This window comes from Athene cunicularia (genome assembly GCF_003259725.1).
Source record: "Athene cunicularia isolate RWA chromosome 2 unlocalized genomic scaffold, athCun1 chr2_part1, whole genome shotgun sequence".
Classification (NCBI taxonomy): Eukaryota; Metazoa; Chordata; class Aves; order Strigiformes; family Strigidae; genus Athene; species Athene cunicularia.
Window position 1 is genome coordinate 100,872,804 of NW_020799095.1, and position 16,120 is coordinate 100,888,923.

Consider the following 16,120-nt stretch of genomic DNA (forward strand, 5'->3'; position numbering starts at 1 on the left):
AAGGTTGTGCTCTTGACCTGAACTGCATGCCTGCCTTTCTCTGCTGGCTACAAAGAGAGCCTGTAAAGACTAGTTTCCTAATTTATGCACCAAAATTCATTGACACAGGTTAGAAACTATGAAAACCTAATCAACACCTTGGAGTTGCAGCAAAAAGTTTAGAACTAAGGTAGTTAACCCATGTAATTGGGAACAGGTGGTGAACATTAGTAGAACGCTGCAGTGTTCCTAACGTTGCTGGTCGCTCAGTTGACATTTTCATAGAAAGGCAATAGCTGTAGGATCTAGCTGCTAAATGGTAATAGTTAGCTTAGAGGCCATCATTTTAGGTGTAAATTTAGGGATTTTTTTTTTCCCCACTTGTGTCATTTTCCATGTATATGCATGGAATTTCTACATTCACACTATTGCTCATTCTGGTAAGACCTTTCTGCAGGTTTTTGCAGTTTGAATTACCCAGTAGAACTTAGTATCATCAGCAAACTCTAGGTGAGTTCATTACACACCTCAGTTTATTGTTCATTTATGAAAATGCTTAATAGCATTGTTCCCAGAAAAAAATCTTTGATTTTACAGATGGTTTCTTTCCAATGCAAGAACTTCACTTTTCCTGTTTTTTAATCAATATTGTATCTGGGCAAGTACCTTCCCTTTTTGTCGTACAGCTTTCTGCTTTTGTGAGGAACATTTTCAGAATCATTTTGGAAATCCAAGTAGAAATTCAGTAGAGTAGATGAATGGATTGTGCTTATCCACACAGTCATAAACCCCTTCAAAGAACACATTCTGCATAATGAAGCATGACTTCCCTTCGCAAATGCTGTGTTGGCTGTTCCCCAGTACTTTATATTTTATCTTTACATCCACTGCTTCTGTTCTTACAGGTCTGTAAAATTCTCATGGAACTTTTAAAAGTCAATGTCACATGCACCATATTCCAGGCACGGTACCAAGGCCATGCCCCTTGCTTTATGTTTCCTTGTTCCTACATCTCTCAATGTATTTCAAAGTGAAAGCAGTCATTTATCATGTTTGTAATGCTTTCAGAGTAGTCATCTGCCCTTCCAGAAAACATGTAAAACTTTGCCTTTCACAAACAATAGCATAATAGTCCGTGCCACTCCACAAGCTATGTGTTATCACCAGGTTTCTGGTATGACACATCACACCAATTTGGCTGTTAAAATCTTGTCAACAATGGCTTCTACTCTGTAATTATGTAAAAATTGAGCTATTTACAAAACAGGTTTGTATCTATGCAAATTTCTGTGCAAAATTACAGTTTTTATTTTCACCAGCATGCCCAAGCCAGTGCTGCTAGGAGAGAGGGGACTACATTGTATTCCTTCATGCACACCTTGTCCCACGTTGACTGAGTTCTCATGGACCATGCATAAGCAAACTCAGTTGTCATGTGGTTGTTTGGCATGTGCAAGGCTGATGGTGGTAGGCCAAACGGAAGAAGAATAACAGTTCATTAAAGCATGCATCCAGTTTTCATGACCGGTGGTTGTGAAGAGAGAGGGGAACCATAGCAGCTATCTATATTGGACTTCACTGCAGAAGAATAAACGTTGAGCACTACTGAGCATGTATTACTGCGTAGAGCAAAGATGTACCAACAGCAGCGATAACAGTTGTAATAAAAACTCAGCTCTTCATAAGAATTTGCCACAACAAAAATTACTTTCCCAGTCATAGCTGTAAAAATTACTTTCCCAGTCATAGCTGTAAAAATTACCGCTGGTGAAAGGGGGAGTGTAATTTCAGTTCACTTGCCAGTAGGTGGAGAATGGGGGCACTATGATCCTTTGATGTTGCTGATATGTCAAACAAATTATATGAATACTCTTTGGTCAGGTCATTTCTGTAGTTAGTAAAATGTTATCTATCACAGTAGATCAAAGGGAAACATGTTTGTGCCATTACTGCAAATTCATGTTTTCTTAGGTAATGGTTATGCAGTTATTATATGTTGTATTATTTTCTGTCAGACAAACATGCGCTGACACTATCATAGCTGTTCAGCTTGCTGAGGTTTTACTGAAGGGCTGATATTTTAGAAGAAATATTATTTAGAAGAATTATTTAGTAGAATATAATAAAATATTATTTAGAAGAAATATTATTTAGAAGAAATTTTATTTTTCTTGGTAATATTTACTACTTTATTCTTGAAATTATTTATCTCTAACTAAAAGGAAACCTAGTTAGCTAGTTAGTTGACAGCAAGTCTATTTGCTGTCCGTTTAAATAAAAGATGCCTTATCAGTTCATAGACTTGAGATACACTTTTGAGAGATAAGTGCCTGTGTTTAAATTATAGAAGGGCTCCTAAGGGTGACTTAGGTTATATAAACACTGACAAGGGTACTCCTCATTACTGCAACGTTATTGTCTGCCCTTTTCCTACTTTATCAAATCCCAACATGCTCTCAGAGGTGTAAATTTGCTAAGAACAGTGATGGGTCTGCAGTAATGTTTCTTTTCCTCTCCATCTGTACTATCTTATATTTGTTGCTATAAGCAACAGTCCTTTGAATTGCTGTATTTATAAAGCTTTAAAATAGGACAGATTGGAGCATATAATCTTTTCAACAGGCAACTTTTCTCTATTTACTCCACAAAAAAGAAGGCCTGCGGAAGGATATCCTTCCTCATCTGCATCTACAGTAGTCTTTGTTCCCTCCGGAAGCCCAGAGTTTGTTTGCCCTTTCAAGGACAAATCTCTTTAAAACTAGCAAGAGGAGGAAGCTGTGTGTCAAAACTGATTAAATGTGTCAGCTGTGATAATCTATTGTAGAGGTTTTTCTAACTCTGTATCCTTAACATCCATGTTGGAATGTAGGAACCTTGGCTTTCTCTTCTTGTGCTAAGGAAGTTGTACTCTTGTCAGAGTCCTTATAACTTCAAACTCAGATGTTATCAAGGTAAGACTGCCATACATTTAAGTTCTAGGAAATGAATATTTTCCTGAAGTGCCAACACTTGAGTGCAAATTAGCATTTGGATTCATTGGGTCATTTAAAGAGAAGTTCAAGAACACCTGCATTTTCACTGATTGTTTTGTCAGCTTTTTATTTCATAAACAGGCAATTCAACTACGATGAAAGAAAAACTAAATTTATGAAAGCTTGGGGCAGGGGGGGACACTCTTATTAAATTCCTTTACTTTTCATATACCTTCAGTTGTGGATCATAAACTGCAATAACAGTTTTTAAGAGATGTTTAACCAACTGTGTTTATCTAGAAGAAAATTTGCTAGAAAGTAGCAGCCATCTCTTCACTGTGTATACAATTTAGGAGAAAATAAACATCTCAAAATAGTCAGAAAAAGCAACTTTACTCATTTTATAATGTCCAGAGAATATGATTATCATTAAATAACTCCAGAAGCTCTGTTCACGAAATCATGATATGTTTATATCTGTACCCTTTCATGATTTGTTCCAGATATGTTATTTCAACATAAACAGTACATACAAATAAGAATTTGTAATTTTAAGATTAATAATAACACCTTTAATATAATTATATTTTTAAAAAATTTAAAACAATATATATAGTTTTCTTTAAAAGGGACACTGGTCTTAAATACATGAAAAAAAAGACATGAAAGAGCTTTTATTTACATTATCATGGAAAGATAATTTGAATTGAATTAAGCACATCCATTTCAATCCAAAGTGCAAAAGAATCTAAGTGTTAACAAATTGTTAAGAGACCGTATTATCTCCTTCAGAAATGATAAATTGTTGATTTTTACTTTGGTAGACCAAGTTTGCTCAGCCTTTATAAAATGTTACACCTATTCAATACAATGAAAAAATAGCATAGTATTTCAAAGGGGCTTTTCAAAAGACTGTAAGGGGCAATGAGTTTAGGTTTTATTTCGGAGATTCTGTGTCTAAAAGACCTTAGATGAGAGATGATGTTTGTAATTGCTTCTTATTTTATCTTACAAGTAACTAATCCTTTTTCTAATATAGCAGCTTTTCTTTGTCATACAGAAGAGTGGGTAGCTTGGATGATGCTTAGTAAAATCGAGTCAAATATGCTGTCATGGTTTAAACCTGGTTGGCAGCCAAGCACCACACAGCCGCTCACTAATCTTCCCCTGCCCAGGGAAAGGGGGAGAGTTGGAGGGGTAAAGGTAAAGCGACTCCTTACCTTTACCCTCTCCTGGTTGAGATAAAACCAGTTTAATAATTGAAATAAAATTAAATAATAATAATAGAAAATACAGACAGGTAATACACAGTGTGACTGCTCACCACCCGCTGACCGATGCCCAGACCTTTCCAGGCTAGTGATCCCAGAGAAGGGAAGATCCTGAAATAGAAATCCCAGAATTGAGAGCACAGGCTTCATGGCCCATGCTTTTCTATATACTGAGCATAACGTTGCATGATATGCAATCTTTAACTGGCCAGTTTGGGTCTGTTTCTCTGGCTATGCTCCCTCCTAGCTTCTACACCTGAGCACTAGCAGGACATGGGAAGCTGAAAAGTCCTTGATTTCTTAGCAACAACTGAAAACATCAGTGTATTATCAACACTCTTCTCATACCAAATCTCATACTGAATCCAAAACACAGCACTATTTTAGCTACTAAGAAGAAAAATTAAGTCTATCCCGGCTGAAACCAGGACATATGCTTATGAATCTTGACCGCTCCCCAGCGTTGTCCTCTCAAAAAAGTCTGGTTTAGAAACAAAAGGTCAACAATGAAGAAATAATGAAGAGAAAGGAGTTGAAGCTAAACTGTGTTTGGTGGAGTAGGATTAGGGAGTGGCTACAGGTGCAGCTGAGTTGGTAAATCTAACAGCAAGGGACTCATAAGCAGCTGAGAGGAAGCTCCAGGTAGAGAAGTTTTTCAGCCACAGTGTTACTGCTGGAATAGTATGTTTGATTGTGCTCTTACCTGGGCAGTCATCTGTTAAATAGTGAGGATAGAAGGACTTTAAAGTAAACTCTTTACCTTAACATTCCTCTAATGCATTTCTTTGCTGGGGGAGATGGGGGGAAGAGAGAGATATCTGGCATTCATTGGTCTGAGCTCGCAGGAAGAACTGCAATTGGGTACATCTGTGTGAGTGGTTCCTACCCCAGGCAGCTTCCTACTCTGCAAAGCCTTTTTGGAAATACAGTTTCTGGTATGTGTATGATGTAGGTTTCCCAAGATTTCTTCCCCCATGCCTTCCCTAGACCATATCTACTGGTGGTTTGGTTTCTGAGGAAATCAAGATTTGGTCATCTTATGTTGTTGATGACTAGAGTGTACAGATACAGAGAGAAGAATCCTTGTGGGATGTATGTGGTACATTCCAAAAAATGCACAACTTGGAAAAAAATTCTCCCATTCCTTGCCCTGCTGCTCACATCCAACACTATTTAAAAACCATACTTTAGTGCATGGGCTAAAATGAAGTATTTTCTGTTATCCTGCTGGGTTCTTCTGAGCTGGTTATTGTTTCTTATCATTGGGCATTTTGAAGTGCTTAGCATCTTTTAGGGGTCCTTCCACCAAAACTGGCCCAACGTCAGTATAGTTATCTCTCCAACTGCAAACATATGTTCACCTGCTTAAGTGCTGACATAAATAAATTTAAACATGGAGCTCAGAGCATAACATGTGTTTCTTCTCATGTTACAATGACCAAATAGCTTATTTTATATAAACTAGCTCAAAAATGCCTAGGTTGTGCTCCAGTCTGTAACACTGATTGCAATTTAGACAAAATCAGTAGCAAGTTTCTCACAGGCTTTAGAAGTTTTGCACTTAAGCAGTTCCCAAAATACTAGCTTACACTAAACTCAGGTTATTTTCTGTTGATAAATGATACTATAAGCAAGGCTCTTCTGAGATAGAATGTGTTTTATTTGATTGAATTTCTTGTATCATGTTCCATACTTACTTCTTTTCCTTCTACCCTTTCTCACAAAACCCTATTTTAAGTCAGTTATCTTTCTATTGCTATTTCATCCCCCATCATTGCTACTCTTTCACTCTATAAAAAGCGGTCAGTATCATAGCACAAAGCTTTCTGTCTCAGGGACTATGTTATATGTTGTTCTTTACCCCTGTATTGACATATTGGACTGTGTGTAAACTGCCAAATAATGGAAGAGAATATTCTATGAAATGGATTCAGGTAGGGGTTTTTTTGTGTGTGTGACAAGGAAGTATTTGTATATCAGAGCAAATAGCATACACGGGTAGTCACAGTACTCAAAACAGCTCACAACCTTGCTTTGAGCAATATTGTTCCACATATGTGTGCACTTTATGACTCTTTTTTTGGCTATATATTCCTCTAAAAATTGTAAAACCTGTTCATCCAGCCTCTGTCAGATAACAATGTGATAGAGTTGATAGGTCAGTAAGTAAACGTTTTTAAAAGGCAAAATAGAGTTACTTTTCCATCGGAAAGATAGAGTGAGAGAGATGGAACTTGGAAATGTGGCTTTTGAACTACTGATTGTAGTATTTCTGAGGGTGAGTGACAGTCAGCATAAAGCATTTAAAATATCTGATATTGCACTATAAAACAAGACAAAGTAAAAAGGCACTTACAATTTTTCCACAGCAATGATTCCCTTTCTTCCTATAATAAGTATATCTAGGAATAAGATGGTAATTTTGTGTTAATATTTGTTCTGAATTTAGATCATCTGAATGACAACAATTTTGTAAACCTATGTAGACAGGTGGGGTATTGTAACAATAGGAAGAAGGTTAAGAAAGATTCCACTGTTTTCCTAGGGAAAGAAAGATCTTGCATTCATTCCTAGAGAGGTAACATATAATGAGGCATATCATCGGTAGGGTTTTTTTAAGCTACCAAGAAAGTGGGGAGGAGAGATCATAAGATACCATCTTTTTTAGGCATTCAGATAGAGCAGCTTTCTAACAGCGATCTCAGTTGAAATCAAGCAGAATGTAAACATTTCATCTCTGTTTTGGTACCTCTGAACATTTTATCCTACTAGTCTTGCATCTGCCTTTCTAGATTTTTGAAAGTCCGGCATCCAGGCTTTGTGCTGAGATGATGAATACTCAGTAAAAACAATCCTCTTCCCTTAAACCATGATCTACTCAGTGAGAAAAGTTAACATTGTAAAATTGCACACCATCTTCACAGTGGCAAAGAGAGTTTCTTCTAGTCTATGCTCTGTTCAGGCTGGCCTTTTATTACACTCCATGGAGCTTTAAAAGTCAAAGGGGGATACTTTTTCTTAGAACTATCTGAATACTGTTCTGTGTATACTGAAAAAATATTTTGAAAAATAGACTCTGAAGTACTGATTTGGTCCAATTATACAACTTTTCTTGACCTTTCTGAGTGAAATTTATTTTAATCAGAAACACACATATATCATCTATGCAAAAACCTATCTAACCCACCAAGGACAATCCCTTGATCATCCAAAACAAAAGTAAACCAAAATATCTGACAAATACTCCTCCCAGTCTGATTCAGCCCTGACTGAATTCCATTTCTTATATATCCCTTCATCTTGCAGTCAAAGTGAGCTCTGTTGAGGGAGCTCAGCTGCATCTGGTATTAAAGCATTTCCTGCTTCAGTAGCACTCTCCCCTGTTTTAGCTGGCTTTTTCTCATACGCCTATACTGTGAACTGGGGTTTTGTTTCATTAATGCATTGCTATCAAAACAGACTCCTAATACTCTTATGGTGCTGCTATTTAATGTAAAGGTCACTGCAGTATGTGGGAAGTCCAATCAATAATCAAAGACCTATTATTTTAGGCACTGTGTAAAAGATGACAGTCTCTCCATGGAGAATTTTTAAAGAAATGCAATCATTAAAAGAATCATTAAAGAACTGTGATCCATTCACCCATCCCCAAACCCAGCTCATATCTGCCTCATGTTAAAAGAATGTGTATCTTAGGAGCACATAGACACACCAGCCAGTTCTATACAGCTTTCTGGATAGTTAAAGGAAAGTAAAATGAATCAGTAATTGTTTTGCAACCAGTAGGATTAGAATTTCTGACCTCCTTGAGTGTGTCTGTCTGGTACTCATAGGAAGTGAGTCATGTCAGATTAAACTGTAACTTATTTGCAAATTTTGAAAACACAAGCAACTTGGGGAAGGGAAAAGTAGGAAAAATATTAATCATGCTTCACTGCAGACATTTATTCTCTCTGGTGATGATGGGATGCAAACTTCACTTGAGTCTGAAGAGCTTGCTAACCTGAGGCTAAGGAAACTGAGCAAAACCGGACTGTCCTATGCAGTAGGCTCTATCACATCACTACCACAATCTATATATCCTTGCACAGGCAAAACTGCAATGTAGTTTTTCCACATATCCATATTTTAAGTTCAGAGGGATGTGAATTCATGTACATGCATGTGACACTTAACATACTAAAAGGACAGTTAAAATGAAGAAAAATCCTTTATGGAATTGAAATAGCTGTGATCTGGGGAAATAAAGGTTATACAGATGCTCTGTAGGATATAGAGCACATGAGGGCCCTGCAGCTGACATCAAATTTCGGGGAATCAGTGTTTAACTGGATGGTTTAAAAAAGACAAATTGCTAATATTTCTTTTCTTCAGAAAAATCTATAAACAAATTCAATTTTGCATAATAGATGCTTTTTTTAAAAAAAAAAAAAAAGTATATGATATTTGAGTTGGGATATTTATAATTTCTTCTGTATCTTATTGTTTACTTTGTCTGAAAACTGTTTTAACCTTGTCAATATGCTTGTATGCAAAAAATTAAACATGGCAGAGTTCCAAGATAAGGCTGGACAAGTCCACAGCAGAAATTCTTCTGATACCTTCCTTTTTGCATCAGAGACCCAACCCACAAATGCATAGGATTTCTCTGTCAAGTTTCTTGCAAAGAGGGTACATTTGCTTGCCATGCTGGTAAGCAACTTGTTACATAAACACCATCCTCCTTGTTATTGTATGTCATTCCCTCCGCTTTTGATTACAATCTTAATAGCTTCCACTTCAGTATTGCCAATGAAATTACCAATTATGGCACTTCATCTCTCTGTAGGGAATGACACATTAATTAATTGGTTTCAAAACAGATATTATACCAGTTCAATATTTTACATGCAAAATCCTTTATCCATCAGGATTTCTGTGCTCTAATGTTTATGATTTCAAGATACTGAATGGTTTTCAATAGTTTTCTGACCATCACAAGTTGAAACTTGCCAACTGTTTGGGGTTTTTTTGCCTTCAAAATAGAAGAAAGTATTGGGGGAAAATGTAACTATAGAAAAAGATATTTTAATTTTGTAATGTGCAAAGAAGAGGTAGGAAAGATAATGACTCACATAGATGAAGTAGATTGAACTAATGAACTACAGCCAATCTCATGCATTACCTTAGCTGGACCTTTGGGAACTGAAGTAGATCAGCCCTCCTACTGCAAGGCACATGGTAGCAATCGTATGACTTTGATCTTCTTTGACTTTCCTGGATTTGACGTCTGCTGCAGATGTGGTGCCAGGGTATATTGACTGCTGGTCAAATCTAGTGGAGAAACTGCTACAGAACATTCTTCCTGAGAATTACTCTTGAGAAAAAAATTCTTCCCAGATAAAAAGAAAATTGTGTTATTGGGCCAAAACTGTGGATAATCGGGTTGTAAGGAAAGAAGTTTGGCTATTGTTGCAGTCAACTTTGATAAATCACATGGGATACCGTATGTTTTTTTTTGTTGGCTTGGCCAGCTTTAACATATGCTTATTGATATCAGGATTCAGGAAAGATACTGTATAGTAGTAATTCTGAATAATGTGTAGCAAGACTTGTTTGAGTTCAGTAAGTAGGATATTAGAAAATGTGATACCTGTGTTTCTTGTCCCAATGTGTTTGTTTTGAATGCTTTGTCCAAAACTTCAACTGAAAAATCTGCCTTTACAGAAAAACAGAAAATATTCAGACAAGTAACAAGGCTATTTTTTATTAGACTAATAATGGATAAAATTCAGATGAAAGCAAATCATGGTGAAGTCATTTGGTGTAATCCTGTTTTCCAAGTTTTATGCAATTGTAATAGCTATTTCTTTATAAAAATGATCTACAGTTAATGCAAATTATAGGCAGTGATGTCATGATACCATGTCTTATACAAGGAGTGCATTAAAAGTCACATTTAGCTGTGACTCATTCTGGTTGCAAATCCAAAATCAGGCTCACAAATTTAGTGCTACAGGCTACTCAGAAAAATGCTAGGAAACTAAAAACCCTTCAAATCATACTTGCTTCTTGGACAGAAAGCCAGTACTCGTAGTTGCATGCAAAATCAAGGCTGCTTTTCCTTAAAATTGTTTTGTTTTCCTGCTAACATTATTTAAAAAGAACAAGTATTGTGGTTTTTTGGGGGGAAATCTTATCCATTTGTAATGCTGCCACAACATTTTTAAGTACCTGAGTGAAGTAGTTCAGTCACTTTGGACCAGAAGACTAATTCACAAGCTATTAATATCATTCATTCATCAGTCAATGTAGTGATTTGAATTTTCACAATACGCCTTTGTTTCTTCAAGTCTACAATTGACTCATCACTTTGCTTTTAACTTTCTCATATGAGGAACTTCAGTGGAGAAGTCTATGTCAGTTTAAATGAATGTTCTTCTCATCTGAAGATTTCTTTGCAAATCATAGGCTAGGTTTTATGGATGGGAAGTCTTACTTCTCAAGCCATGTCTATAATATGCTACAGTGTGAGAAGTTTTGAGTGCCAGCATACGTAAGTGAAAGCTGTCATTCAGTAATGGATTGTGCATGACAATCAGATGCTAAACACCTAGATGCTCCTAGTTTGATGAGGAAGTCCAGAACACAAAATGTGTTTACCAAAAGCAAGCAGATATGCGCATTGGATGTTTGTATTACAAGTCGCTGCTACAACAGGAAGTTACTCAAGTGCTGGAGCAATTAAGCCTAGTATGTTCTGGTATTTTGTATTCACTAACCTAGAATGAAACCATCTCTGATCCCATGACATCTTCTGTATTCTAGCTGACAGAAACCATTGTTACAAATCAACAGTTCAGACCACGAAAGTACAAAATGAACATACTCATTTAGCCAACATTATATGGAGACTGTGCCAGAGCCATTATTGCATATTTCCCAGTGTAATTATTAATCACTTCATCAAGAGCTCATGTTGAAAAAATCTCTGAATTATCCATCTCTGAATATGTTATTGAATAAATATTGCTACATTTTAAGTATCGGGATTTTAGAGAAACATGGTTAACAAAACAAGAACCTGAAAAGTCAGTAGCAAGGAAGTTCCAAATAGGAGAATAATTTTTCTAGAGGGTTTAAGGAGTATGTTTACATGGGTTGGGAAAACAAAAACAGAAAATACCCTGTACTCATTCAGAGAATCTCTTGAAAGGAATTTTCTCATATCAAGACTTGATTTTGCTGTCACAGTAATTAGTTAACTGTTTACAAAATGGAAAAAGGCAAGAGCCATCTGAAGAAACAACTTGATAATGTTTTGAGGATGGTTTTCCATCCTAAGGTTGTCATTTGTCCTTAATACAAAATTTAGCAAGTGATCTGTCAAAACGGAGATGGATATACTTAGAATACTGTTAGTTCTGTTACAAAGCCTTCATTAGGACTATGGGTCATGCACCACGTAACATCCAGCTTGTCATTACAAGCTTAAATAATAAAACTTATTGTCATGAAGATTTATCTGTCAGGGGTGTTTTCTGAATTCTGTGGGACTTCTATGAGATTTGCTAGCCCGGAGACACTAAAAAACAGCTGTTCCTATGCAGACTTTGTAGAAAAAGCTGCCCCAACTCCTTTTGTTCTTTGTGTAGGGGAATGTAAATGCACAAGGTACCTAGCTGAGCATTTTGTATCACTCTGCACATAAAGCTATCAGTTCATGCCCCACACGTGGTCAAGTTTTAGTACGTGTAGTTGGTTGGGTTCAGCTAACAAAAGACAAGATCTTTTGGATTTTCTCCAGATGATAACCAAAAAAAAAAAAAAAGAAATTTTTTTTTTTTTTTTTTCCACTAAGACATAGACATACACACTTATAATCCATTTACAAAATTTGGAACAACTGCAAGAAGGTGCCAGCTTGAATAAAACGGAGCTTTGAAGTGTGAAGAAACTGAAGATGTGCATTTTGCTGTGCAGTTTTATCTTCTGGAAGGATTGTGAAAGACAAACAAAAAAAAAGCCCAAAAGCTTTTAGAAGTAACGCTCAGCTGCATTTCCTTAAACGCTAGAATGAGCAAACATTCAAAGTATATTTTTCCTATGTTCAAAATAATATGATCATGCAGGGTCTAATAAGCCTTGCACTCTCTGTTTTCTTCAGTGAGGCTCAGATATACCAGATGAAGAATAGCTCCTGGAGTCATAACTTCAGCTCTTGTGAAAGAAAATGGCTTTTTGCCTCGTCATTTTAGCACAAACCTGTAACTGAGCATAATACAGGTTGCGATGTATCCTGAGTCTGGAGGGTCCTGATTCTCCAGGGAGAGTGCTCATAATGTCTTCCATAATAATAAAACTCTGATTGCAGGGTATTTTCCCCTCATTATGGTAAATAATATAAAATATGGAGTACCTAACGAGGTTCATCCTTCTTTGCATTAGCACTAAATCTTAAAGAGATTTTCACAAATAATAAAAGCAATGCTAATTCCCCAAACTAATAAAAGGAAGAATCAGTAGGACATGATCACAAAAATTAAATATAAAAAGGATTAATAACGTGTCAGAGCAAATTAACTGAAAATTGCAAATGAACTCTTGCAGAATGCTTTAGCCCTTTCTTTCTTTCTTTCTTTCTTTCTTTCTTTCTTTCTTTCTTTCTTTCTTTCTTTCGAAGTTCATGATCAAGCATTTGACTTTTGGTATAAATGATGTGAAGTTTCTTCTTCTCATCCTTTTCAAGTGTTTTTGTAGAACTCAAATTAACTTTATTCTTAGAGCAGCAGATATCCATCTCTCTTCTGTGTGTTTCATATCACTAGACCCTTTCTCCTGCTTTTTTACCATCATAGGTATTCTGTTCCATTTGCTTCATCCATTTATGCATGATTTTGGATTTGGAAGAAGTGATAAGTCCTGTCTCCCCTTTATCACTCAGCTGTTAAGTCATTCTGATAGCAGAAACAGCTGTTCCAGTTAGAGCAGGTTCATTAGGTCATCAGAAAGTGCTAGCAGGAGCACCTTTCCACCTCCAACCTGACTTCACTAAATGCTGCAGCATCAAATGATACAATTCATGAATTGGTCTAAGACAGCATCCACCAGAGCTTATAATGACACATAGAAGTATTCTGTCATGGTGGATGTTGAAATTATTACCTCTCATTTGCAATTCAATGAAACTGTTGTTTTTCCTTGCAGTTCTGCTTCTTTTCCACCATATGTTCTTCTTAATATAAGCAGTTGGCCAGCACTTTTAGTATCATTCATTCACCTCATCTCTTGCTTCTGTCACTCGCTGTGAAGCGGGCTTTCTGCAGCTCCAGGCTACTGTTTGCTACCTGTAACTGCTTTCCAGTTCTGTTTTTTCTGATGAAGGATGTTCACCAGCAATGTAGTCTTGTTTCTTCACCCTTGTGCAGTTCATATTTTTTTGTTACATGTGTACAATTTGCAGCTGTAGTTGAATGTTACATAAATAATGTGATTAATTAACAGTTATTACTGCTTTACGTTTCCTAAGTACTGCACAAACTAGCTAATCAAGCAGTTAATAAACTAATTAAGCAAATACAACACGCAGTTACAGGAGCTGTATTCTCTCTTTGTCCTTGCACAATCATCTTGCATACTGTTACACTGTGAGGTCTATAATCAAAATTATGTATAAAATGTTCTCATGATTGGGTGATTTCTTCAATTTCCTCACAGTAAAATATAACTGAAAATCAGTGCTTGTGTAGTTAGATATAATAAACCTGATTACACTGTGTCGGATTTTTCAAAAGCTTTTTACTTCAGCGTATGCTCCCATTCAAATCAACAGCAATATTGGCAGCCGATGTGAGCAGAGGTAGGCCAGCAGCAAACTCCAGTGACTAAGGTACCACCTTCATGACTCCCTAAGATTGTCTTCATGTGTATTGCTTATCAGCACTTTAAAAAAAAAAAAAAAAAAAAAAGATGTAACATAATTAATAAAGATAAGCTAATACGTATACTGTAATTTTTCATTTGCTTCTGTGTACACCAGGAACTTACATATGACCACTTGCCTTGATTTATGATAGTGACATATGAGGTTGTTTCATAGACTTATGAATCAGCTCTACTGACAAGGTAGTTTGAACTTGCCTATGTCTTTTGTTCTCGACTTGTTGATGTGGAAAAATACATGCTTTACCCTGTTTTTTTAAAAAAACCCACAATTCTCAACTAACAAAAGCAATGTTTAATCATGCAGGAGTTAACACATGAACTCTGCTGGGCCTTTACCTAAGATGGTTTAGTTTGGTGGGAATTCACGCAAGAGTAAACCTTCATTTTACCACCCAGAGTAGCATGATGGAAAGAAAATAATTTTTCTGTTAACAGCTGGTTTTCCACATCCAGTGTAGTATCCAGAGCCCTGTTTGGCAGGTTTGAAGGCTTGAGTTTAGGTACAACCAATGGATGATGACTGAACAAAAAAAAAATTGCCCACTGTACGGAAAAACCATTACCTAGCCAGATGTTTTAACCATGACAATCTGCAGGGATAGTCTCTATTGTATATTCACAGTGATGTTTTGCTTTGTCTCCAGAGCAAGTGTGGAATGTCATGGACCTGGTGAAAGAAAAGAAATAGGGCATTCTTTCTCCAGAAAATGTTAAAGAGAAATAACTGCGCTCTTAAATATTTTGAAAGATGGTCTGTTACATTGATTTGTGTTAGGAGAAATGTAACCTTTATGAAAATTGTGACTAGATAATCAAAGTATCCCTCTGTTCACAGATTCAGGATTGTGCTGCACAAGTAGACTTCTTTATTATACAGCGTATTTTCAACCAACTGTGTAATCAAAAATTTCTCACTGCAACAGCTGGATGCAGTTCTTTAACGTGTTCTGTATCAAAAACTTAACAAATGCCTCATGATTGCTATTTAGGCTGAAAACAGATTTTTGGCATTTCAAAGCAAAGGGAATTTCAATGACTGCAGGAGTAGAACTTCATACAATACAAACATGAGTTGAACATATTTAGAATTCACATGCAGATTCTAGATGTACTGTGAAGCTGTCTACTTTTCACTGTATAGTGTGAAAACCAATACACCTTGGGTTTTGTTTCCTATTTGTTACTGCCTGTGACACTGTTTTGAGGAAGAGAGGGATGAAAACATATAGTAGTTTAAAACCACAATAATTCTTGCAGTACTACTGACATATTACTTCTATACATGTTCCCAGAAGTGAGAGTGAACTGATGCAATGTAAAGGCTTGACGACAAATGTGGAGACCAGTGTAACTTGGGAAGTAGAATTAGACATTTGTGGAAATGTCACTTGATGTACACCAGTTTTTAAAAATTGGAAAAGTTGTGTTAGAAGCACTTCTGTGATGTACAGATATTTTAGGCAGAAATTGCATAAGATGTGCAACAGTATGTGAAAGAAAAAAAATTGTAGTTGTTTTTTATATCATTTAACTTGACTCTGCAGGTATGACGTGGAGACTTCCATCACATATGTGGTGTGAATAAATACATTTCTATATGTATGCATATCAAATGGTAAGGGGAGATGGACTGGTCAGTCTCTATACAGTGCTTCATACTGAATTTTATATAAAATAATTGTGGGCTAAATTTTTTCTTTCTTGTTTCGTTCCTTAGGAGCAAGTGGCAGGCTGACTGACCTTAGCTGTTAATGTGCTCTACAGATTTCATGAGACAGTTTTATGTATTTTCTTCTGTTGATCATGCCATTAACACAGTTGAAACTGAGATGATATTGCATGCATACCAGATGCCCTAGTTGCTAGGTCTAGACACCACTCACATTTCATTGACCTTTTTGCAAGGCAGCCGTGAATGCTGTTTGGGTTAGCTGCTTGGCTCTGCCTCAGTCAGTGCGAGGTGAAAGTTTCCCC

At 36.4% G+C, this 16,120-nt stretch overlaps 1 protein-coding gene across 1 annotated transcript in view; it reads left to right on the forward strand.

Moving 5' to 3' along the window:
• Positions 1-16,120, forward strand: part of DLGAP1 (DLG associated protein 1) — a 403,111-nt gene that overhangs the window by 117,219 nt on the left and 269,772 nt on the right. The gene's annotated exons all lie outside the window — the stretch shown is intronic.